The sequence below is a fragment of the Pseudophryne corroboree genome, chromosome 5 (genome assembly GCF_028390025.1).
Source record: "Pseudophryne corroboree isolate aPseCor3 chromosome 5, aPseCor3.hap2, whole genome shotgun sequence".
Classification (NCBI taxonomy): Eukaryota; Metazoa; Chordata; class Amphibia; order Anura; family Myobatrachidae; genus Pseudophryne; species Pseudophryne corroboree.
Window position 1 is genome coordinate 713,694,780 of NC_086448.1, and position 23,195 is coordinate 713,717,974.

At 43.7% G+C, this 23,195-nt stretch overlaps 1 protein-coding gene across 4 annotated transcripts in view; it reads left to right on the plus strand.

The window, feature by feature from the left end:
- Positions 1 to 11,633: 11,633 nt before the first annotated feature.
- PEX2 (peroxisomal biogenesis factor 2) overlaps positions 11,634 to 23,195 on the plus strand; it is a 129,101-nt gene continuing 117,539 nt past the window's right edge. For all 4 annotated transcript variants that reach the window (XM_063923961.1, XM_063923953.1, XM_063923957.1 and 1 more), the window contains exons 1-2: positions 11,634 to 11,788; positions 21,370 to 21,474. The gene's annotated coding sequence lies outside the window, so the exon portion shown is untranslated. The remainder of the gene's footprint in view (positions 11,789 to 21,369; positions 21,475 to 23,195) is intronic.

Consider the following 23,195-nt stretch of genomic DNA (forward strand, 5'->3'; position numbering starts at 1 on the left):
ATAAGTGGAACAAGTTGGATCTGTTGTTTACAGAATAAGAAAATCATTCCTTTCTAAGAGATTATGGGTTAGATTAACTAAAGCTTTTAAGACAGACAACTGCTGTTGCCCATAGCAACCAATCAGATTCTATTGATTCAGATTCAGATTGCTTTCTACAAAATGATAGACAGATTCTGATTGATTGCTAATTGCAAACCTCCACTTGTGTATTTTAAACCATTATTATAATTACCCGAGACTTATAGGCCCTACACACTGGGCGATATTACTGAAAGATATGAACAATCTCGTTCATTAATGAATGAGATACCGTTCATATCTTTCAGTGTGGAGGCAGCAACGATGAACGATGTGAGGCCCCGCGCTCGTTCATCGCTGGTGCCCCGTCGCTTGTGCATGCAGGCCAATATGGACGATCTCGTCCATATTTGCCTGCACTGCTATGGAGCCGGGTGATGGGGGGAGTGAAGAAACTTCACTCCCCCCGTCACTGCCCCCCGCCACCGCCGGGTCGCACGTCGACCGTATAGAGTGTAGGGCCCTTTAAATATTTTTAATTACCTAAATTTTGCTTTTTTAAAAGCATTCTTAAATAATTTCTTACGAAGAGATAGCAACCCATACTGCAATGTATAAAATATATGCAGTTCCATAATTTTTTGTCAATATTTTTTCACTGACTGTGTCTGAAGTTTTACTTGTTATAAAAGTGTTATATGGCTAATTACTTTAATTTTATCACACTTTCAATATATTTTCCGATTTTAATTTATTTTTGCTGACATAAAAAATTGTTTCGTTATTGAAGCAAAACCTTCAGCCGTAACTGTACATCATTAATTTATATTGATGTCGTTTCCAGGAGTCTTAATTTAAATGTTGATATTTTTTTCTTGAGATAAGGTAAATTGACATATGTGTCTAGTAACAATGCATCTAGTTATAGAATGGCTCAATAGTAATGCTGCAATTGATAGCAGTGCTATCGGAAAAGGTATTTGATCTAGTTAAAATCTGCACAATTGCTTTAATCATAATTACATTAATATTGACAGGCACATGACACTACGCACATAACTATTGATAGCTTCTTGTCGATGGCACGTTCCTAAATAAAATATGTACAGTCATGATTTGGAAAATACCCTTTGTGAGTTTATAACAAGTAAATGGTGACATACGTTTGTTTATTGGATTGTACAATCCAATCCGTAGACTTGCGAGACGGTTCTTATTGATATATAAATAATATGAGTCGCACGGGTTAATGCGTGTGTCTATTTGAGACGCTGGCTGCTTGTAGCAAAAAGACATACAGCCGGGCTCATGGCTGTATAAAAGACAAAAAAAGCATTTCAAACGCTTTGATCTTGGTCTTGATTCTTGACAATTGTTGATCATATTTTGACACAAACAGTCTCAAAAGATCCTGCCTTACGGTCGATTGTAGCCATCACATTACTTCAAAGCAGCCTTTTTTAAGAGTGAAAGTTCCTCTGTTTTAACCCAGAACTCCCTATTTATTGAACGTTCCTTGTCCACTATCCTTTTTTGAGGTCGTTTTATGGCTTAAGGGCTTGAGGTTTCTCAATCCATTTCTGCCTCTGTCTCAGTGTTTAACAGGTACACAGGGGTGATATTGATACTCGAGGGGACCTCATTGGTACCTATTGAGAGATGCCAATTAACAGCACATATATGTTGTATCATAGTATGCGACAGCACCAGGATTGGGAAATATATAGAGCACTCCGTACTCTCCCCCAGTCTTATTCCACCATCATGTTTTGTAAAGTTCTAAAGTCCTTGTGTACTTTGTAATCAGTGATCTCTTGAGTAGTGTCCCCACTTCATTTATATGTTGAATAAACGGAAAGGTGTTGAAATGGATTGGGGCCGGGGGGCTCCTGGTGCAAATTAGGCTTGCCTGGTGTGAAAATTAGATTTTATTTTGCAGGATGGAAATGTTTAAAGTGTTCTTCACAGCTTTTTTTTGCCGCAAGGGAACTGGAATTCAACATTCATTCAGAAGTGTAGAAAACCCCACCTCTGATGTGATAGTTAAAAGTGTAGAAAACCCAACCTTTTGTGTTATAATTAAGTCAAACTGAGAAATATTTTAGGTTAAAAATGTAAACGTTTAAATGAGTGAAGCTGGTTGTTCTTAACTGGAAGTTGGCTGGACTTTGATGTGATGTTTCTGCTGTATACACCATGCACGTTTTCAGGACATTCTGCAAAACCACAAATGTAGGCGTAGATTGATTTAACAGGAGCGTTTCCAAAGACTGGGAAGCACAGTAGGTCTGCACCTTCCAATGTGCCTGGCAGACAAGTAGGCACACTTGTGCAAAAAGAGACCCACTGCCAACCTGCATTTTTTGTGGTTGGTAAAAAAACAAAGACTACAAGTCTACATTTGTGTACGTAGCCAAAGCCAAAAGAGCTCTGCTGAAAATCCAAGAACGTTTTGTCAGGACTGGAGATATCACTGGCACTTCATAGTCAATGTATAGTTCATATACAGCATTAGTCACTGACCTGGTTCAAGAGTGAGACAAAGTGTATAGCATGCAGTGACTGCCAGTCAGCTGATCAAGGAGTTGGGAGTGTGCTTTCCGAATTAAGGAGCCGATTCAGTATAGAATGCTGAAGATTTCCGCACTTCCGTTTCCGTGCATGCGTGCATGTTGCTGCGCGCACGTGCAATGACTTAGATTGAGATTGCACACAGGCATGTCTGGGCCATTTCCGTCACACGCAACCGCTGTGACCCAAAACATGGCGGCCCAGTGACTGCCATTGCAGGGAGCTACCCTTAAGATGCAAGCAGCAATGCGCTCGCATTTCAGCAGGGTGGGACCCAGTCGCGTCACTAGCGGGCATTTGCATGCGGGCGGCCTTGCCCTGTGCTGGGTGGCCCCCGCATGCTAGAGATATGAGTTGTAGTTTTGTGATTTCTTGCAAAAATACAACTCAAACTGAATTAGGCCCTGAGGACCCCAGCAGTTTGGCTGATTTAGCAAATTACATATCCCTTACATGGTGTTACTGTGAGTACAACTGTAAAATCTGTGCACCTCAATAAACCCAATCTCCTGTAAAAGTCTATCCACATGGTGTACCTCAAATTCTTCTTTCCACTGGTGTACTGTTTATCGCTTGTGTACATTGCAAAATAGGAAACACATATCAACAGGTTACGGGCCCAGGCACCAAGACAGTGACACCCCAGATGCCACAGAACACTGCACATACGACAAAAGGCACTGAGGTTTCAGAGAGGTATGGGTCGTTGGGTTGACTCAACTTAGGTCAACAGTCATTAGGTCGACCACTGAAGGTTGACATGCATTAGGTCGACAGGGACACTAGGTCGACATGGTCATTAGGTCGACATGAACTAGGTCAACAGGTCGACATGGGTTTTTCGACTTTTTTTGGTGTTGTTTTCTTCGTAAAGTGATGGGGAACCCCAATTAGTGCACCATGTCCCCTCACATGGCTCGCTTTGCTTGCCATGCTTCGGGCAAGGTGCCTCTTTCCACTACCGCTGCGCTCGGCACAGGTTACCGTTCCCAATTGTAGTCAACGTGGATCGTAAAGTATGAAAAAGTCCAAAAATTGATTTAAAAAAAAACTCATGTCGAACCTTTGACCTGTCGACCTAGTACATGTCAACCTAATGACCATGTTGACCTAGTGTCCCTGTCAACCTAATGCATGTCGACCTTTAGTGGTCGACCTAATGACTGTTGACCTAAGTTGTTTCGAACTAATGACCGTATCCCCTTCAGAATGACTCAGCAAATAACATGAACAGGGTAGCTGCATCCACAATGAGATTAGTAAAATTTAGAGATTCAGAGAACTACAGTATGCCACATGAAAGTTCACAATGGAAATGCAATTTAAGCGTGAGAATCTGTGGAAAATTACTATTAACCTAGGTGACAGTCCAAATCCTGATTATGTAGCTAAGGCCATGTGAACCACAGGTTTAAGTGTTGCACAACACAGGAAAATGTCAGCATTTGACATGTGGACAGCACCGCAGGCAGCATATGAGGATAAGGGTCTCACAAAAAGAATTAATCTCAGGTGAATACTGTATAATACTGAGTTTTGTGAAAGCACCTGTATGAGTGACTATATTGCTAAGATGTGTGTTCCACCAGGTGCCAGGTAGTCAACAAAAGTGAAAACAAATACAATATAATGAGAGAAATGTCATATACATCCCTTCAATGGATGTAGTGGTCCAATGGGTGTAGTGGTCTGTTGAGTCTCTAAAAGTATAACAAGTCAGAGGCAAACTCAATGTAGGGCCGGATTAAGCCTTGGGTGTGCCTGGAGCACTTAAAACCCCAGGCACCCCCAAGGCTTAACCCAGCCCTGCATTGAGTTTGCCTCTGATTGTTTATACTTTGAGAGACTCAACAGACCATTACACTTATTGAAGGGATGTATATGACATTGCTCTCATTATATTGTATTTGTTTTCACTTTTGTTGACTACCTGGCACCTGGTGGAACACACACACCCTATATTATATTCCTATTAAAAGTATCTTTTGAGGTGTTGTGGAGGGACACCTTCTTTTGGTTTTTGTGTACTATAAGGCTGCCTAAGTGCTTCTGCACAGTTGTCGAGGTATCCTAACATTACCTATTGTTTATATTGATAAGATGATATCCATATCTCAGAGATTAATGTCTACAGAAGATCAAGTCGATGATGAGGAGATTGCTATGGGGATGCTATAGAACTTAATGTCTGAATTTGATTTTGCAGTAGCAGCACTTACAACCACAAAAGTTAGGACAATCATGGCTCACCTAAAAATAGGGGGTAAAACCAAAGTCACAGAAATCCAGGATGTGCTATATGTACCATATATGAGTACACATTTAATTCCCATAAGCATCCTAGAGCAAATAGGGAAAGTGTGTTGTGTGGAACAAAAATGGGACTGTAATAGCAAGAGGTACCACGTGTCATCAACTACATGCCCTAGACATTGAGGAGTACTGTATTAGGCGATGATGGCTCTGGCACAGAAAGCTATGCCACCTTTGAAACTTTATGACAGTATCCAGAAACGTTTGACAGTATGATTACAGTAATATCCATGAGTAACACAGAGAGACCAAAGTATGAGAGCTCAGTAGGCAAGCCAAGCTGCTGCCCCTTCCCAAATAAGAAGAAAGAAAAATGCAGATTTACACTCTAAGCACTAAGAATACTGACAGTCAAAAGTATTTTGTTAAACTCTTACAATTAACATGGAGTTTATGTGAAGTACTTAGCATTTGTAGCCAAAAATGTGGGCCCATCCACCATGTCCAGGTGCACTTCATCAGATAGGTCTCTAACATCCATCATACACATTATAACTTATTACTATAACTTGGTCATTCCTGTCATATGACCCATTCTAACATGTAGACAGCAATGTAGGAAACTGTGTTGATTAAAACATCTAAGTCCGGATGGGAGTGGTGCTACTACCAAACTGAAGAAGTCTCAACCTTCCATTGTACAATATATACACAAATACTGTATAGAGGAGGGGGAGCTTGGACTGCTTACAGTGTGCACTTGCATTCTTCTTTATCCTGCATGGTACTAGAAGTCTCAGCATGGTAGCACTCTTATCATGTTTAAAATTAAGATGTGTAGTCCACACTTTGGGTGGATTTACATGAGATAAATTATATTATCTCAACTACTTTCAACCAAAACACACAGCAAGAACTTTACCCCAAAGCAATTAGTAAACAAAGCAAGGATTGTATTCCAAATATTCTGCAATAAACATCAAGAACATGACCCCAAGCTTATGCTCCCTCATGTCAATGATGTACTTACTCACCTAAATTTGCCATGAGCTCCATACTTTCCTAGCACATGGTCCGATTATAACCCAATACTGGATACAGTGTGGAATAGAACTCAGATTAGAGAGACAGACTTTATTTGTACAGGGTTGTGTTCTATAATGGTTATGAATAAAATATTATTTAGGTGGAAACTTCTGACCCAGGCATAGTGGCGATTTACTATTACCACCAGGGGCCAGACTTCAAATGATAGTAATTATAGGGTATGGATTATCATGGTGAGGGCATGGATTATCATGGTAGGTGTTGAATAATACAATAGCTATCATGATAACTCGTGCACCCATATTGGTACTGCTAATTTTCCCTTAATCCTTGCCACCATTCAGCAAGTGCATAGTTGCATACTCCCAGGAGACTCCCAAACTGAGACAATAGACCAACCTCCCAGATCCTGCCTACTTCAATGGGGAGATGCACAATGAAACACATGATTGTGGCCATGACCTCTATTGCACCATGACACAAATCATGTCAGTGTACTGTTGGGGCCATGATGACACATTTAGTATTACAATGCCCCCCGGATATCCCACTAAGACTTCACCTCGGAAGTGGGAGGCAGGATAAGTAGTCAGTTGTTCCCACCAATGAGTATTACACACCAGCTATGTTCTGTGTACTTTGGCATGCTTACAAAAAGAAACGCTTTATATTATGGTTTATGTAGGCAATTTGGGGAAATCAAAATATACAAGTTAAATTGGTAAAACAACCCTTTACTATATTGTCTGCAGAGTTTGTACCTAGCACCACATGACTGCAACAATTTAAATAAGAGAAACCATCTTTCTTTATGTGCGCTTCATTTTGTCACTGTGGTATCCAGGTTTTGCTGTGCAGCTTCTGTAATACCAAACGTACCAAGCCAAGAGTAAGTCATAGTACTTATTGTACGGTCATATATAAGGGATGAGCTGCATACATGTGACTGCACAGTGGAGTGATGTTTTTAAAATGTATAAAGTTGATAATTTGTGCATAAGTCATAATGGATATTACATTAGATGCCAGCTTCAGGCATCACAGGGGGCTAAAGGTCACTCTGAACAGATGATCCTTTGTGTGAACTGTAACCCTAACTTTGATTACTTGCATGCACAGGTTTATACAAATAACATCCATCTCTAAATCAGTCCCATAATCATTTACAGTATCAGTCACTAGGAGAACTTGGGATGGAGTCAGGATCCCGGCAGTTGGGATTCTGACAGAATACCGACAGGTCCCGGAGGTAAGTACTGGTCTTGGGTTTAGGATTAGGTACTGGGGGAGGGTTAAAGTATGGCTGTTGGAGGGGACATTTAGGGTTAGTCTGCCGGGGGGGTGATAGGTTTAGGCTGTGGGAAGGGTGAGTTAGGGTTAGGGGAAGGATTAGGGATAGGATACAAATACCACGATCTGTCAGGATTCTGTCGGGATTTCATACCTGACCTAGGGAACTCTAGCCCTTTGTAGATAGAGCGGCAAATGCAGGCAGTATATAATGAGAAAGGTAGCCCAGTGACAGAAGAGGAAACTAATATATACAGGAGTATGCAGTGCAATTTTGGGATGATGTTGATGGACTAGAAATTTCAGACACTGCACAACTTATTTTCCTTGTTAGTAATACTCAATACGTTGTAACAGCAGCTTGTAATTTTGCTAACTACATTAACATCATGCTTGTTGGATTATTCCAGTCCAAAACTTTTTCACGGTTTTTGAAACAGAAGCACCTATTGACGGATACAAAGAAATTTGCAATACAGTACCGTTATAAATTCATTATAAAGACGGCATAGAGTAACCTGATTATTATTTTTTTCTGCAGACATTAAATCACAAATGCTGAATGTGTAGAGTTTGATGAATGAACCCCTAAAGTCTCCCACTTCTTCCACGTTACAGTTAAGAAATCCCTTCTGATACCTCCCCTGCATCATAATAATATTTCACTGCTGTTTCTGGATGGCTGACAGGACTTGGCAACTGGGATGAACTGGCAGCTCAGCTGAGCAGCGGATGATGTCACTGGCCCGTTAACCTGCTCCAGGAAGTATTAAGGGAGACCGAGACACAGTACATCCTCAAAATCATCAGAATGAAAAGCAATCGAAAAACACAACACAAAAGGGAGAATTGATTTGAACTAAAATTGGTGCAATTACAGAACAGAGTCTTTGCTTTGCAGGGTTTTGCTGGGAATATTTTCACATGATGACCTTTAAGTTTTGAATTTATTTTTCAATCAAACTCCCTGTTTTGCTGTGAAAGTTTTTTCTTCTTCATTTTTAAATCACCATCTCCCCATCTCACCCCCGCTGACTGTATATTCACATTTTATATATGTAGCCTTGCACACATCATGAGTTTGGTTACCGTCAGATTATTAAGACATCACACAGCCTATCTAGACATGTGTCCCCTAGTGCACAGAACATGTGATAGATTGCTCGGGAGAGTCTTACTTTGTTTAATGTCAGGCAATTAGTTCTGGGACAGGGAGAATTTATGCCTTGTAACTACAGGTGTAAACTTTTCAAGAGAGATCCGGCTTGCATTGGTCTGGAATGATGCCATAAATATCACTGAAACACTTGCCTTTGGGAAAACTATTTTAGGGAGGGGAACAACATGAAATTATGACATACATTATCTCTCACGCATATATATTAAAAATATCAGGCTGTCATTTTTTTTATTCTCCATATGGTGTGTATAATACAGTCACACATTTTACTGGCAACATACACTTCCAGATATGCTTCCATTTAATAGAATGAATAAATAAAAACAATAAAAATACTTTGTATTATGTGTCTCTGGACACCATGTATCTAATTCATGTTTATATGCAATGGCCGATGTTCACGCAATGGAGCGATTATCGGCAGACTGCGCAAGTGCTGAGAGATTGAGGAATTCATGGAAAAGTGATTAACAGGAAGTGACCCTTTGGAGGTGTTAGCGGTAAGTTTACAGGAAGTGGTTAGAAAAACTCAGACATGTCATGGCCGTTTTAGAGGCGTATAGCTGCTGTTAGCTATGAGGTCATATGTGCAAAAACATGGCACCTGCATTGCTAATGCCGTGTTCAGTCTGCATAGCCATAGGCCTATCCTTAACCTCAGTGTTCCAAAGACACACCATTGGTGGTGGCTGCAGTTGCTCCATCCGATTATGGCCTACTATGTAAGCAGTTCAATATCTCTGCTTGCAACTGCTTTAAGCGCCATGCCTGTGATACTCCCATAAAATGCAATACTCTGTGCGTCTTTTTAAGTATTCCCTTAAATAGACCAGTGTCTCTCCAGTCCCCTTCTATATCTCCAGCTCCAGCCCCAAACCCTTTGATTCTCTCATTTCACCCTTCTGTATCTCCAGCTCCAGACCCCTTCTTTATGATGCACAGATGCAGTGCTGTGACAGGCGACTCAGTATAACCACAGCAGACTCTGCCTCCACCCCCTTCATGACTGCTGGGGAACTGAAGCCTCTGAGTCCTCGGTAACAAGTTGCCTTTCCCACGTGACCGCAAACTCCCCTTTCTTCCTGCATCAAAGCTGCTGATGCTTGCTGTCCCTGTGCTGCCTGGCCAGCCATCTTTCTTGCTGGACCAGCTACATTAAAGAATGACCAAAGGATCAGCAGCTGCTCTGATGCAGGAAAGTGGCTTGCCGTGCCGTGCTACCCTTTGCAGGTGGTGCCTTAAAGAACATGCCTACTGGGAAATCCACCACTATGGGTAAGCAAACCAGAGAGCCAGAAGCTGTCAGCTAGATGTTAGTAACAATATATAGCAGCACTTATATCAAGTAACAGATTGGGTGCAGGCTTAGAACACCTAAGAAATTGCTTTGCAGAGGAATTAGAGGTCTGCTGTATCTATTTGCCTCCAAATCAGAGATCTGATTTGTCCTCTAGCTACTAGACTGTAGGTGCGCTTCATTTACCAGTCGCCAGACTGCAGGTGAGCACTCGTATGCCACCACATTGGGGCCTGTTTTATATTCTAGCCATTACATTACAGGGGTGTGGATTAAAAGATCAACAGTGCCTAGATCAGGGGTGGGCAATTATTTCAGCAAGGGGTCACTTAACACTTTCCCGTGAGTATTCGAGGAACCCACACAAAATATCTTGTATACACGACCCCCGGGAACGTTCATTGGTCGTCGTTCGTACCATACACTGTGCAATATTACAAACAATATCACTCAGAAGGGTGAAAATGAGCGATATCATGTGTAATATCACATAGTGTGTATGCACTTAAGGAGAGGAGGGGATTGAGTAGCTTTTGGAAGCAGCATTTGCTATAGGAACTCCCCTGACCACACATTTCTTCCCTCACAATACTATACGTTTACATAAATTACTAAGAACATTATGGGGCTAATTCTGAAGTAACACACATTTATTAAAACACAATGGGGTCGATTCAACTGATTGCATGTTAAAAGCGCCAGGAAGGAGGTCCCAGCGCTGTTAAATTGAGTGTGATGTTAAGTCAGAGAATGCCCATCCTCTCCCAGATTAAACAGGGGGTTTTGTTGGGAGAACCGGCATTATCTGACTTAAGTACCTGGTGCAATGCTGTGTCCGCAGTGCTAAGGGCAGAAATCAGCATCGCAATGGCATGTTTGTCGGATTTCTGCTTCACCCCCAACACTGCTCACAGCCTATTGTATTGCCGGACGACTGACATGATGCGACCGCGAGACCGCGACCTGGATTTCCTCTGCGGCGCCGGCAGCTTAGAGGTACTGCAGTGCAATGACAAGCAGCTCAGCCGGTTGGTGGGAGGTAGCGGGCTGGGCATGATTGGCCCACGGGCCGTATTTTGCCCACCCCTAGCCTAGATAGACAGTCAATAGACTGACAACACATGGAAGACAGTAAATAGGTCGACAGGTTCAAAAGGTTGACAGGGTCAAAAGATAATTGGTTTACATGGACTTGGGTCGACAGGGTCAAAAAGACGACATGGTACAGTATAAAGTTAAAACCAAAGTAAAGCACATACATAATGTAAAGATAAAACAACTTAAATGGTGATTATTTTGGTCCCAAAACATTGCACAAATCTCATTTTCATGTAAATTAAACTTACTTATAACTGTGTTGACTGTGGTTTGGATTGGTATGGTACTTAGGGTCGACAGTGTCTAGGTTGACAGACATTAGGTCGATGCCTATTGGTCGACAGTGACTAGGTAGACACCAGAAATAGGTCGACACGACCATTGGGTTGACATGAACAAGGTCGACATGGAAAAAGGTCGACCTGAGTTTCTACAAAAAATGTGTGTCATTTTCTTCGTAAAGTGACAGGGAACCCCAATTAGTGCACCGTGTCTCCTTGCATGGCGAGCGAAGGGCAAGGTGCCTCACTGCAGTCGGCACAGGTTACCATTCCCAATCGTAGTACATGTGGATTGTAAAGTATGAAAAAGTGAAAAACTCATGTCAACCTTTTTCCATGTCGATTTTGTTCATATCAACCTAATGGCAGTGTCAACCTATTTCTGGTGTCGACTTAGTTACTGCCAACCAATATGTGACACCCCATCAGAGTTGCCACGGACATTTAACTTATTTCTGCGCCCTTTTTCCCCCTCTACAAAATACAGCCTGGCTAAATGCTTTGAGACTTCATCAAGGAAAGGGTTAAGAACATTTTCTATGCTATAGCTGTCATGCGCTTGGACAGCCATGTGCCGAGTCTGTTGGCAGTTGGGCGGCGGCCATCTTAGGAGGATGGGCAGAGTGAAACAGGACCTAGGAGCAGAAGGTGCTGAGCTGATTTGGTGGTGTACATGGTGACCAAAGGAGACTCCTTACCTGATCTTCAATAAATCAGAGTCCAGCAGCTGACAAAGAGAGTGTCTATGGAGTGGTGAGCAGACTACGTCCGCCCTGAGGCAAAATAGCCACTTCTAGTGAGATCCAGGAGCCCCATTGCAGACTATACATTCTCACACTCTCTGTCACAGACTCCCTGGTATACAAGAGATCACAGTTTTATACAGTAAATTAGCCCGTTTCTATAGTACTAACACCCTTTATGAAACTGATAAGAGCCATCAAATAGCAGTAAGCACCTCTGTGCAGAAGCAGACAGTCATGTGCTGCAGTTTTCTCAGCACACAGCCAGAACTCTGTAGCGCAGTAAGGAACAATACTGTCTTAGTTACACAGACAGCTTAAAGGATTCAGGACTCAATATCACAGGGGCCTGCAGCTGATGTACTGCTCTCAGTCAGACAGTGTAAATGTAACAATTGAGTACAGTAACCTTTTTGGAGTACAGGTCAGTAACCCTGTTTCACCAACTATTCATTGCAAGCCCTTCCAGAGATAGAGAGACTGCTCATAACAGGGACAGAGACACCTTAGCTGCCTATATTGCATTTAAGGATGAGTCAGGATTAAGTGGCACAGTTGTAAACCTACTTATTGCCTGACACAGCCATGTGGATAGCGCAGAGAGCCTCCTTTAAGAAAATAGCACCTACAGTACAATCAATTAATATTACATCCAGACTAGCAAAACAAACTCACAGTTGTCTAAAAATAGTGTGATGCATCATATTAGAAGTTGCAAAACTGCCCGGTTGGACAGAACCAGCTACACTTCATTTGTTGTAATCCATCCATTGCTACCTTCATCCAAGACTTGTATTAACTATTCTCAGGATATAACTTTCCTAGAAAGGTGCATTATACTCAATGTAGCTAGCTACAAAACTAAAGGTTTTTACGGGGCCTCAATTATAAGAGTATTTTCAGGTGATTGCTTAAAACTTTATATTAGTGTGTAAGGATTGTCAAATGTGGATACTGAGGGTAATTCCAAGTTGATCGCTGCAGGAAATTTTTTAGGAGTTGAGCAAAACCATGTGCACTGCAGGGGGGGGGGGGATATAACATTTGCAGAGAGAGTTAGATTTGGGTGGGTTATTTTATTTCTGTGCAGGGTAAATACTGGCTGCTTTATTTTTACACTGCAAATTAGATGGCAGATTGAACTCGCCACACTCAAATCTAACTCTCTCTGCACATGTTATATCTGTCCCCCCTGCAGTGCACATGGTTTTGCCCAACTGCTAAAAAATTTCCTGCTGCGATCAACTTGGAATTACCCCCATTGTTTCTTGTGCTTTATTGTTCTTTGCATGAAAATGGTATGAGACTAGCATAGACATTGAGGTTAATCTAAATTGCCATTATATGAGATAATCTCAAATTTCTACAGCTGAGAAAAACTTATAGCAGTTTTTCAGTAGAATAAAAACTCATATAGAGAAATTGTGTAATCAATGCCTGTGTGCAATATATCCTGAACTATATTGTAAGTTGCTGGTGAAACTTATGCCTGTTAGAAGCTACAGACACTAGGTCCAGGTGAGGAACACCAGAAAAGATAAAGTAACACATTAGACCAGAGGGTTAGACTTCCTAATACTTACTTGTAAATTGTTGCCTTCAGTGATACCTACTTTAGGGTGTCACATTTGGTGTCGTACGAACAGGATACAAACATGTCTTCTGATGATCAAGCAGCGGGGGATTTGTCAAATACTCACCCAACCATGGCCAGCATAAATCCAATCGTCTTGCCGTATTACTTTGGGGCTCCATGGATTCCAACATATAGCGGAGATGTTAGAGTTTCTGAAGGGAACACATGGACTGAATTTAGGAACAAAATTAAGTCATTGTTCCGTTTATACCAATTAAGCAAACAACAAGTGGAGATTCTTATAGGGCAGCTAAAAGGCACAGCCCTGAGAGAGGTGACTTCATGGCCAGAGGAAAAAAGAGAAACCGTAGGCCTTATCTTGAACCGACTAGCTGCCACATTTGAAACAAGATCGTTATCTGATCTTAAGGTGGCTTTTTACACGAGAAAGCAGCGGCCAAGAGAAACACTGCGTGACTTTGCACTCAGTCTTCAGGAGGCACTTCGAGCATTACAGTCCATAGATCCAACAGAAATTCAGCCAACAGATGAAATATTGATTAATCAATTTATAGAGGGATCCCATGGTGAGATAGTGAAGTCGCATTTATGCCTCCTTCAGCTACAGTTATCAAATAGCTCATTTTTGGTCTTCAAAGAAGCTGCCGTTAAAGTGGTAGGGACGTTACAGATGCAAGAAATGTCCTGCCCTGAGATGTTGGGAATCCAAGAAGAAATATACCCTCCAGAGATCACAAATCTGAAATTGGATCTGCACTCACCTAAAGAAGTTGTTGCACAGGGTGATCAGGTGCCAAGGACCGATCTATTAAGTACTATAGGAGTGCAAGTCGCTGAGATGACCCATGGGATAAATGAAATGACACAGCAATTGCAGTATTTCATGCAGCAACATGAAAAGTGCAGAGGAGAGACAAACTGGAGCATCGATGAAAGACAGCCCAGAGATGTGGACCTTCATGTTGTAGACCAGAATCAAACTGAAGTGGTCACAACACCAGCTACAGAGCCTGTAGTCAGTTCAAGAAAAGTTATGGGGAAAGTCGTTTGGTTTAATGTGTGGTTTGGCTATGGCTTTATAAATTGTCCTGACACCAAGAAAGATGTGTTTGTACATTATACTGACATAAAGAAGAACAACCCCCGGAATTATTTCTGAAGTCTGGAGAGAGGAGAAACGATTGAGTTTGATGTTGTGAATGGAGAAAAAGGTCCGCAGGCAGCTAATGTAACTGGTCCTGGTGGTGCTCCAGTGCAAGGCAGTAGATATGCATCAAATCGCAAGCATTATTGTCACAGAGGTGCTCCATGTGATTATCAGCAAAGCTGCTGTCACAACTGAGGGCCTGAGCTGACGGGAGGCAGCCTCAGTTGTAGGGGCTGAGATGTACCGGAACCTGGGAGGTTGTATCAGACCCCTGGACATGTTAGTAACATAAAGAATAACCGCCCGAAGGCGTGACCACGACAACTTGAATAAAAGTCAATCATCACAGTAGCAGTAAAAGAAACATAAAATCAGCAGAGAAATAATACAGTTCCTGGGTACTACAGGGTGGCAGGGGCCACAGAGCTCTGGTAGTATGAGACAGTTTTTATTATCTGCGAGTTGGAAAGTCCTTACCAGGCCCGACTGTAGCAATGAAGAAAGCCCAGGATCGTACCAGCTGGTGTTCCAGGGAAAGCTGGACTGCTGTAAATAAAATAGCTGCTGTGGGTTCTGGTTGGAACCAGACAGATGTTGGCACGGAGTGGATACTGGCTGGAACCAGTTAAATAATAAATGAAGCTTGAGAGCGATGCAATATGAATGAAATGTAGAGTTTGAGAACGGAGAAATAATAATACCGGTGGAGAGTGGTAAACTGTAGAAAGGACACCGGCCCTTTAAGAGAAGCTGTACTCTGCTGGAAGCTGGGCTGGAAGCAGGTAATGTTGTAGCTGGAAACAGATGAATCCACAATGGATCGGAGAGTCAGGCTACACCGCAGGTGGAATGCTGGTGCGGGTCTCTATGGTGGAAGTCTTGAGACAGGAGCTGGAACCTGGAAGACAATCACAGGAGAGAGACAAACAGGAACTAGGTTTGACAACCAAAGCACTGACGCCTTCCTTGCTCAGGCACAGTGTATTTATACCTGCAGCAAGGAAGGGATTGGCTAGGCAATTATGCAGATTAACAATACTGACAACAGATTGGAGGAAATGATCAGCTGACAGAATCCAAGATGGCTGCGCCCATGCAGACACTTGGAGGGAAGTTTGGTTTGTAATCCATGTGGTAATGAAAACAGTAATGGCGGCGCCGGCCACTGGAGACAGGAGACGCCAGGCAGACAAGTGCACATCCAACCACGCGGACACAGCGGAGGCCGCGGCTGACGTAATCCACTCTGACACTCTGCATGCAGAAGCTCAGGGACGGCGGCGGAGGCAGCGGGAGACGCCATGCCAGATGTATTATGGCGTTACTGTGACAGCGTCTCAGAGAGACAGGAGAGGATGCAGGAATGTGAACATTAGGATAACAGATGGGATCCGGTGCTGGAGCGCTGAGCCAGCCTTAGGAGGCATCTGATGGGTAAGAAATGGCGTCCAGATACCCGGATCGTGACAGCACCCCCCCTTTAGGAGTGGCCCCAGGACACTTCTTTGGCTTTTGAGGAAACTTGGAATGGAATCTCCGGACCAAGGCAGGAGCATGGACATCAGAAGCATTGGTCCATGAACGTTCCTCAGGGCCGTAACCCTTCCAGTCAATAAGATATTGTAGTTGACCGTAACGGTGACGTGAGTCCAGGATCTTAGCCACTTCATACTCAACGCCTCGTTGAGTTTGGACTTTCGGAGTTGGAGGAAGTGAGGAATGAAACCGATTTAAGATCAGCGGTTTCAACAGGGAAACATGGAATGTCCTGGGTATTTTTAAGAAGGGAGGCAACTGGAGTCTGTAAGCAACAGGATTGATGACTTGTTCAATCTTGAAAGGACCGATATAGCGAGGTGCAAACTTCATACTGGGAACTCTTAACCTCAAATTCTTCGTGGATAACCATACCCGATCACCCGCCTTGAGAGCAGGATCTGCTCGACGCTTCTTATCCGCAAACTTCTTGTACCTGAACGATGCCTTGAGCAGAGCTGATCGTACGCTCTTCCAGATATTGGCAAACTGATGCAAGGTGATATCCACTGCGGGAACAGAAGTTGCTGGAAGCGGTTGGAACTCAGGGACTTTAGGGTGGAATCCAAAGTTAGTGAAGAATGGTGTTGAAGCAGATGAAGAATGATACTGGTTGTTATGACAGAACTCGGCCCAGGGAAGTAATTGAACCCAGTCATCTTGAGAGGAGGACACATAGATGCGGAGGAAGGCCTCCAAGTCCTGATTCACCCTCTCGGTTTGACCATTGGTCTGAGGATGGTAAGCCGTGGAAAACTTTAGCTTGACTTGGAGGACTTGACATCAAAGACGCATTTCTCTAATTTGCAATAGAGATGATTGACACGGAGACGGGACAGAACCTCTTTAACCCAAAAACGATGTTCCTCTAAATCGTTGGCAAAAATGAGGATATCGTCTAGATAGACCACGACATGACGGTATAGAATGTCTCTGAAGATCTCATTGACAAAATGCTGGAAGACAGCTGGAGCATTGCTCAATCCGAAGGGCATGACGAGGTACTCATAATGTCCGTCACGGGTGTTAAAGGCGGTCTTCCACTCGTCACCCTCACGGATCCGGATGAGATTGTATGCACCTCTCAAGTCCAGCTTTGTAAAGATGGTAGCTCCGCTAACTCTGTCAAAGAGCTCAGTAATCAGGGGTAAAGGATAACGGTTCTTGATGGTAATGTCGTTCAAACCTCTGTAGTCGATGCACGGCCGCAGACCACCATCTTTCTTTTTTACAAAAAAGAAGCCTGCGCCGGCTGGAGAAGAAGAAGGTCGAATGAACCCCTTTGCTAGGTTCTCTTTAATGTATTCCTCCATAGAATGCGTCTCAGGCAGAGACAACGGATAAGTTCGGCATCGAGGTGGAACCTTCCCTGGAACGAGATCAATCGGGCAGTCCCATTCTCTATGAGGAGGAAGGATATCAGCAGAAGCTTTACTGAACACATCCGTGAAATCTTGATATGGAGGAGGTGGAACATCAGACGACCTGGGGGAGGAAGAACAGACAGGCAATACTTTAAACAAACATGTCTCAGCACAGGAGGAACCCCATGCCAGGATTTGCGTAGTCGTCCAATCAATTGTAGGATTGTGAAGACGGAGCCATGGAAGGCCCAGGACCACAGGATGTGTGGCTCTTGGAATCACTAAAAAAGAAATAAGTTCGGAATGAAGAACTCCCACTCTCAGACGAACTGGTAGAGTCCTTAAAGAAATAACTGCATCAAAAATTTTGCTGCCATCCACGGCAGTTAAAGAAATGGACGAAGGAAGTCTCTCGGTGGGTAGGGACCACCGTTTAACATAGGCTTCGGTAATAAAGTTCCCAGCTGCTCCGGAATCAAGGAGGGCAATGACGTTCCGATAACGTTGAGCAACTTGAAGCGAGACTTGGAGATTACAATCTTGAGGAGAGGGAGAGGAGATCATTACTCCTAGCCGGCCCTCTCCTTGGCGAGCTAGGATTTGGAGTTTCCCGGACGTTTGGGACAGGCATTAATGGTGTGAGACGGAGCTGCACAATAAAGACAGAGAGACTCGGAGAGACGTCTTCGGCGCTCAGCAGGAGTTAAACGGGAACGGCCAATTTGCATGGGCTCATCTTTAGTTGGTGACAGTTGGCGAGGAGGAGGAGCAGAAGATTTTGGAGCAGATGATCTTCCACGCTCAGTTGCTCTCTCTCTGAAACGTAAATCAACTTTCGTGCAGAGTGAGATTAGTTCATCTAACTTAGAGGGTAAGTCTCTGGTAGCTAACTCATCTTTAATACGCTCAGATAAGCCATGCCAGAATGCAGCATACAGGGCCTCGTCGTTCCATGCCAGTTCGGATGCCAGGATCTGGAACTGTATCAGATATTGTCCTACAGTACGTGACCCCTGGCGTAAACGGAGAATCTCGGATGAAGCTGAGGTTACCCGGCCTGGCTCGTCGAAGATGCGCCTGAATGTTGAGACGAATGCAGTGTAAGAAGATAGCAGGGTGTCGGACCTCTCCCATAACGGTGATGCCCAATCAAGGGCTGAGCCACTGAGAAGAAAAATAATGTAGGCAATTTTTGTACGGTCACTGGGAAAATTGCCAGGTTGTAGCTCAAACTGAATCTCACACTGGTTGAGAAATCCCCTGCAGAATCTTGGAGATCCGTCAAATTTTGCTGGCGTTGGAAGATGAAGACGTGGAGCAGAAATGGGTAAGGTGGGTGGGGTTATAGCTGGAGTCACTGTGGTTGACGCACCAGACGCGCCTGATCCACGGAGAGTTGTCTGAATCCCATCCAGCCGAGTAGAGAGATCCTGGAGACAGCGGATGATGTGGCCCTGTGCAGCCTCCTGATGTTCTAGTCGGGCTGCCAGTTCTTGCATCGGCCTGGCCGCTTGATCCTGGTCTCCGGCTGGATTCATTAGGTCAGTGCTTACTGTCACAACTGAGGGCCTGAGCCGACGGGAGGCAGCCTCAGTTGTAGGGGCTGAGATGTACCGGAACCTGGGAGGTTGTATCAGACCCCTGGACATGTAAGTAACATGAAGAATAACCGCCCGAAGGCGTGACCACGACAACTTGAATAAAAGTCAATCATGTTTATTTATGACAAACTCCATGCATCACAGTAGCATTAAAAGAAACATAAAATCAGCAGAGAAATAATACAGTTCCTGGGTACTACAGGGTGGCAGGGGCCACAGAGCTCTGGTAGTATGAGACAGTTCTTATTATCTGCGAGTTGGAAAGTCCTTACCAGGCCCGACTGTAGCAATGAAGAAAGCCCAGGATCGTACCAGCTGGTGTTCCAGGGAAAGCTGGACTGCTGTAAATAAAATAGCTGCTGTGGGTTCTGGTTGGAACCAGACAGATGTTGGCACGGAGTGGATACTGGCTGGAACCAGTTAAATAATAAATGAAGCTTGAGAGCGATGCAATATGAATGAAATGTAGAGTTTGAGAACGGAGAAATAATAATACCGGTGGAAAGTGGTAAACTGTAGAAAGGACACCGGCCCTTTAAGAGAAGCTGTACTCTGCTGGAAGCTGGGCTGGAAGCAGGTAATGTTGTAGCTGGAAACAGATGAATCCACAATGGATCGGAGAGTCAGGCTACACCGCAGGTGGAATGCTGGTGCGGGTCTCTATGGTGGAAGTCTTGAGACAGGAGCTGGAACCTGGAAGACAATCACAGGAGAGAGACAAACAGGAACTAGGTTTGACAACCAAAGCACTGACGCCTTCCTTGCTCAGGCACAGTGTATTTATACCTGCAGCAAGGAAGGGATTGGCTAGGCAATTATGCAGATTAACAATACTGACAACAGATTGGAGGAAATGATCAGCTGACAGAATCCAAGATGGCTGCGCCCATGCAGACACTTGGAGGGAAGTTTGGTTTGTAATCCATGTGGTAATGAAAACAGTAATGGCGGCGCCGGCCACTGGAGACAGGAGACGCCAGGCAGACAAGTGCACATCCAACCACGCGGACACAGCGGAGGCCGCGGCTGACGTAATCCACTCTGACACTCTGCATGCAGAAGCTCAGGGACGGCGGCGGAGGCAGCGGGAGACGCCATGCCAGATGTATTATGGCGTTACTGTGACAGCGTCTCAGAGAGATAGGAGAGGATGCAGGAATGTGAACATTAGGATAACAGATGGGATCCGGTGCTGGAGCGCTGAGCCAGCCTTAGGAGGCATCTGATGGGTAAGAAATGGCGTCCAGATACCCGGATCGTGACAGCTGCCAATACAGTGAAGGTGGAGAGGAGAGCAAAGAAGGGGAAAATGTGGCAGAAAGTGCATATGAACCACAGCCTGATGGGACATGTTGCTACCCACTGTATGAGCAAATGGCGGAGGAGAGAGTTGACACTGTGCAGCAGAGCTTGCAAGACATAATCCGACCACAGCTGCCTCCAGATCCAGCATGTTCAGGTGAGGCCAGAGTCAAGGATATCAGTTCCAGTGCGGCCTGCCTTGATCAGGCAGATTCAGGTGTAGCCGACCAGGGAGAAGTCACAGAGAAAGTGATCTACATGGCTGCAGCAGAAGCCTTGGAAGTTTCCTCTAAACCCATTGCACCAAATTCCGTTAGGTCAATGTCTGAACCTCATATTCCTGCAAAACCCTCTAATAAAACAAAAGAGGCTGTAACATGGCTTTTCCCAGAGTGGCATTGCAAAGACTGTGAATACACCACAATAAGCGGTGAAGAGTTTGTCTCAATTTTGCAACAGTCATCAAGAAGATCAGGAAAGAGGCCCAAAGGGATTTCTTCCCATTAGATACTGGCAAAAGAAAATGTAAAAGTGATTATATAACAAACATATCAGTTTATACAATAGTTTTGGAAAAAGTAAGTGTTAGAAGTGTTTAATGTTACTGTTGCTATATGGCAAACTGACTGTGTTAATGTTTATGGTAAATTTGTAAAACTTAAAGTGAAGTCTTGAAAGTTAAAACAGCATGTCTTCTAATGTTATTTATGTTAAATATAGTGTAATGTAAAGACTGTATTTGAATTTCACAGCTGCAAGGTTGTTTGCTGATATGCGTGGGGACACGCATAATTCTAGCGGGCTGATATGTGACACCCCATCAGAGTTGCCACAGACATTTAACTTATTTCTGCGCCCTTTTTCCCCCTCTACAAAATACAGCCTGGCTAAATGCTTTGAGACTTCAGCAAGGAAAGGGTTAAGAACATTTTCTATGCTATAGCTGTCATGCGCTTGGACAGTTAACAGCCGTGTGCCGAGTCTGTTGGCAGTTGGGCGGCGGCCATCTTAGGAGGATGGGCAGAGTGAAACAGGACCTAGGTGCTGAGCTGATTTGGTGGTGTACATGGTGACCAAAGGAGACTCCTTACCTGATCTTCAATAAATCAGAGTCCAGCAGCTGACAAAGAGAGTGTCTATGGAGTGGTGAGCAGACTACGTCCGCCCTGAGGCAAAATAGCCACTTCTAGTGAGATCCAGGAGCCCCATTGCAGACTATACATTCTCACACTCCCTGTCACAGACTCCCTGGTATACAAGAGATCACAGTTTTATACAGCAAATTAGCCAGTTTCTATAGTACTAACACCCTTTATGAGACTGATAAGAGCCACCAAATAGCAGTAAGCACCTCTGTGCAGAAGCAGACAGTCATGTGCTGCAGTTTTCTCAGCACACAGCCAGAACTCTGTAGTGCAGTAAGGAACAATACTGTCTTAGTTACACAGACAGCTTAAAGGATTCAGGACTCTATCACAGGGGCTTGCAGCTGATGTACTGCTCCCAGTCAGACAGTGTAAATGTAACAATTGAGTACAGTAACCTTTTTAGAGAACAGGTCAGTAACCCTGTTTCACCAACTATTCATTGCAAGCCCTTCCAGAGATAGAGAGACTGCTCATAACAGGGACAGAGACACCTTAGCTGCCTATATTGCATTTAAGGATGAGTCAGGATTAAGTGGCACAGTTGTAAACCTACTTATTGCCTGACACAGCCATGTGGATATCGCAGAGAGCCTCCTTTAAGAAAATAGCACCTACAGTACAATCAATTAATATTACATCCAGACTAGCAAAATAGACTCACAGTTGCCTAACAATAGTATGCTGCACTATATTAGAAGTTGCAAAACTGCCTGGTTGGACAGAACCAGCTACACTTCATTTGTTGTAATCCATCCATTGCTACCTTCATCCAAGACTTGTATTAACTATTCTCAGGATATAACTTTCCTAGAAAGGTGCACTATACTCAATGTAGCTAGCTACAAAACTAAAGGTTTTTACGGGGCCCCAATTATAAGAGTAATTTCAGGTGATTGCTTAAAACTTTATATTAGTGTGTAAGGATTGTCAAATGTGGATATTGTTTCTTGTGCTTTATTGTTCTTTGCATGAAAATGGTATGTGACTAGCATAGACATTGAGGTTAATCTAAATTGCCATTATATGAGATCATCTCAAATTTCTACAGCTGAGAAAAAGTTATAGCAGTGTTTCAGTAGAATAAAAACTCATATAGAGAAATTGTGTAATCAATGCCTGTGTGCAATATATCCTGAACTATATTGTAAGTTGCTGGTGAAACTTATGCCTGTTAGAAGCTACAGACACTAGGTCCAGGTGAGGAACACCAGAAAAGATAAAGTAACACATTAAACCAGAGGGTTAGACTTCCTAATACTTACCTGTAAATTGTTGACTTCAGTGATACCTACTTTAGGGTGTCACAAATAGGCATCAACCTAATGGGTGTCGACCCAAGTGCTGTCGACCTAAAGTCCGGATACCGATTTGGACAATAGGTCCCCTACAAATAGGCAGAGGATATTTGTTATACCCCTTACACATCTTCAATGCTGGATCCCACCCGGGAATTAGAAACGGGTCCTTCCCAGGTGAAATCCGACTTTGGAGACTCTCCTACCTCTTTCTGCTGGCTTCCAGACCCGGCATATTCCTGGGTCGGTTGCCATAGTGGCGGGGGGCAGAGCCGGCAGCAGGGGCAGAGGTGGAGGTGGTGCTGGTAGATGAGCTCATCTCAGCGCCGCCTCTCCCTATCTTGTAAACGTGTGGAATCCGTTTACAGAGCCACTGACCTGGTATTCAACCCGGGAATAACACTGGTTATAACCCAGGTTGAAT